The sequence below is a fragment of the Austrofundulus limnaeus genome, unplaced genomic scaffold (assembly GCF_001266775.1).
Source record: "Austrofundulus limnaeus strain Quisiro unplaced genomic scaffold, Austrofundulus_limnaeus-1.0 Scaffold257, whole genome shotgun sequence".
In the NCBI taxonomy this organism is placed as follows: Eukaryota; Metazoa; Chordata; class Actinopteri; order Cyprinodontiformes; family Rivulidae; genus Austrofundulus; species Austrofundulus limnaeus.
The window spans coordinates 146,557-150,592 of NW_013952659.1; positions in this window are offsets into that span (position 1 = coordinate 146,557).

A 4,036-nucleotide genomic window follows, 5' to 3' on the forward strand; every position below is an offset into this window, starting at 1 on the left:
TTTTAATAACAGCTAAAGGTGACATAGATACTTTATTATGGTATAGTATTTAAATGTATGCCTGAGAAACACATAATATTGGGCCTTTAAAATGCATTGAAATATGGATTCGCACTTTTTTTTCATGGTAGATATAACTTCCCCAAATTCCCCAAATTGTAATTTTAAAAACATAAATACAAAGACCTTCAGATTTAGCATCACCGCTTGGCTTCATTATATTATTGTGAAACTTTATTTTAATGTGGCTCCAGTTGCTATTTAAGTTTTTAATATATTTTATTTAGTTTAATTTTTCTTGTGGCTTTCACACTTCATGTTCACTGTTTGTGTTCATTGTTTTACAGTGGTTTGCTCAAAATGTGTATTGTACTTGTAAATGAGCCTGTACTATGTGTATAAGTAAAATAAAGGGGGGAAACGGCCTCAGTATCTGCACTTGTATTGCATATCATTCAACATTGCATTGCAGCGTAAATTTTATCAGCTGTGCTGCTATACAACAAATTCTTCTTCATGTTATGGCTAGCCAAACTCCATCTTTTCCTTTTTCCTTTAAGAAGTGAAGGCTACTCAGATGTAGTCTTTGTTTTCAGAGTTTTGTGGGATTCATTTGTCAGCAGCATGAGAAGAAGCCCACAAAATGGGACAGACTCGGGGGCTGCAACCCCTGAATTGAGACGCAGCCACTATAAACATAAAAGGATCTTGCCAGATCCTTGTGTCGAATTTGGGCATGCAAGGTGGCAGAGATGATGCTCCTTCATCGGTTTCTGCTTTTTTTTGTGCAAAACAAGAAGCAACCCCAGCTTGGCGTGAACGTACAAAAGCACCACACACAAACTGTCAGACTGGGTGGAAAAGGATGATACAACAACCTTAAACCTGCCTTTTGTGCAAGAAATGCTCCTTGAATGCCTGCTTTTCAATTCTTTTTTAATTCCATAAAAGCGTGTGCTTTTGTCTGTTGTGTTATCAGAGTGTACAGTGCTCCAAAGATTTGCAATTCATACCTAAACTGAGAACCGTGGGGCCACACTGTCTCGCCTATGAAAAATCTAAACTTAAACACCAAAAACACTAAAGAGAATTCAATCTCATCAGCAATAATACATCCAGTCTGCTGACTTTATTTGCTTTCGCTGATATGGTCCTGGAAACAAACCTGTCCGCCTGTTTACAGATGGCAGCGCTGAGAATAATCCCCGTACACACCCACACACACACGCTGCCTTCATACACTTTTACTTGAGCGTTCGCTCCTGTATCCAGGTCTCAAAAGAACTCCCACGCACCTTTTCCACTGTATCTCTCTTTTTTTTATTTTATAGAAAGCAGGCTCTTTCATGCATGCGGAACTGCAGCCACGGATCCTGGAACTTCCCCGAAAACACAGGTGTGATAGATTGGTTCGTCTTCCTAATTAGGCTTAATTAATGCTAACGAGCCTATCAACGTGGAATCGTGTGCGTCGGCAGTGTTTAATTACCGACTGAGTAAATAAAGTGAAGCATTAACACGTAGTCAGCATATTGTTGACTGTTTATATTTGGCCAACATAGATCCGGCAAATGCAGCTCATTTACATACATGATAAGGAAATTGCGCTGCATGGCTATTAGCATGTAAATGGCCTCATTCAACATCTAGTCCATTGAGGCAACAATCACCCCCCCCCCCCCTTTTTTTTTAGAGATGAAATAAGCTCTTCACATGCTGTAAAAAGCAGGTTTCGGAAAATTTAAATGCATTTTAATGCAGCTGACATTATTTAAAAAAGAAGAAACGAGGAAATGAACAGTGGCCGTTTTCACGGCAATTACTTGGTCCCTCGTTTTTTTTTCTTTTCTTCTCTGTTTGTAGGCAAAAGGCAGAATGTCACAATTAATATTCACGACACGCTTTTAGGACAATTCCCTAGAGTTCTCATGTGCCAGATGACGAGCGGGCTTCCAGGGGTCACCCGGCAAACTGGTCACTCTCCAAACACCCGTCAGTCCTCTGCGGAAGTGACCCAGTAAGCTGCTGTCGCGCCTCCATCTCCAGCCACAGATCATGATCCTTACCCAGCAAGGTCATCCCACTTAGCCTTAACTTTTCCTATCTGCTCAACAGTTTGGGCGCTTTATTTAAATGTACCTCTTTTTTATTTTTAGTCGTCGTCTCAGTATACAGCTCATTTCCATCGGATGCCCTAAAGGGAAGGGAACCGCCGAGCCTATAGTCCCAAGCCAACGATCAGCTTCTGCGCTCGTAAAGCAAAATAAAAACGTGCTTTAGCGATTTGTAAACCCGTGTCCTTAGGGGAGATATAATGTGCAGATTCTTGGAAGTGCAGAGATGCAAGCGTGAGTCATCTTTCACGAAGCGTTTCCCTGCAGAGCTACACGTGCGCTTTGGGTTTTGTTTGTCTCCGTGATATGATCTGTTAAGTTGCTGCCGTTTGTGAGCGCACGGTGGACAACCACTTCATCTCCTTTGTCATTCAAACACAGCCCCCTCCTCCTGTGTTTTGTTGTCCGCCTCTTCCTCTTTAACTCACGTTCAACAATGAAAGGAAAGAAAAGCTCTTTGTGACCTCCGGTTATCTCCTGTTCCTTCCTGCAACCCCCCGCCCCCTCTAAACAACCGACCCGATTCCAATAAGTTTGCCACGTGCCGCTCCCTCATATCCCTTGTCGCTCCGATGGGTGGCAACAATAGAGATAGGCGAGCCAAAATGGCAGCTGTCAACCCCCCCACTCTTGTCTGGCCCGTCCCCAAGGGGCCTGTCGCGTATCGTCTCGACCAATCTTAACGCACGTCTTCTGCAACAAATTGGCCAGTTTACTTAAGAGTCTGCTGTGGCCCATGAATATTTGATGTGGTCAGGGGTTGTGGAGTAGAGGGATACAATGACGGGGCCTTATCTTATTTAGCCAGACAGAGGGGGTCGGATCCTGGCCCGACCCAGAACACTCCACTCCTCTCCTGAGATCTGGAAGAGCCCCAACCCAGGAAGTACCCGGCACTACAAAACATTTTTTTTCCTCATTTGTCTGCACCTTTTGAAGTGTCTTGAAACGGTACCAGTCGGCACTGTTGGATGGAAACCAAAAGTCCCTTTTTTTAATATATATTTGTTCCTATGATTGGCATTTTGGTAAAATCATAAAATTAACTTCGAAGACATTTAATAGATTTAAGAGTGATAGATACATCACACTCCAGCATGCTCACTGGACTCGTTAAATAAAAATACAAATTTAGCTCTAGCAGGGATCCTGCAGTTTAAGGCAAGGTAAATTTAAGACTTTTTAAGACTTTTTAATGCCAAATGAAATTAAATTTAAGACCAATTGAAATTACAGGAAGTGATGTCAAAGGGGAATGTCTGCATGTGAATATTAAAAAATAAATAAATGTTACCAATTATTTTAATAGTTGAGACAAATTACAGTCATCCTATTTACAACGTGTTAACATTTTTAAGACTTCTGAAAGATTGATTTGAGTTGTTTTAAGGCTAATTAAGGCCTAATTTTTGTAAGGATCTGCAGGAACCCTGTCTAGTATTAAAAAACCCAGAAAGCACTGCTGTTATAACTAGGTGCCTTCTTAAAGATGCAAATTGTTAAGAAACCAGAAGGTGGTATTCATAAAGAAATGTGAGCAGACATGCGAATCATGTTATTTCTCTTACGGTTCAATTCAGACAGCGGTGGAAGGGAGAGGAAACAAAGTAAGAATAGTTTTCCCAATTATCCCTTCCCCCTTTCTCTCTTCTCTCTGTGCCTTCTCTCTGTCCCTCGGGGTGGCTGTGTGATTTAAAAAAAAGTCCTCTCATATTGCCTTGGCTGTGATGGCTAGTAATACTGTAGCCACCAAATCAATGGAGCCTGTCCTAGATTTCGCTGCGGTCTCAACTCTCTCTCTATAAAGGGATCTGGAGGGCACTCTATATTTTTATTACCTGCAGAGAGAAATGGAGAGGCCAGGACCTGGATCTCATTTCACCTCTCTCTACACACACACACACACACACACACACACACAC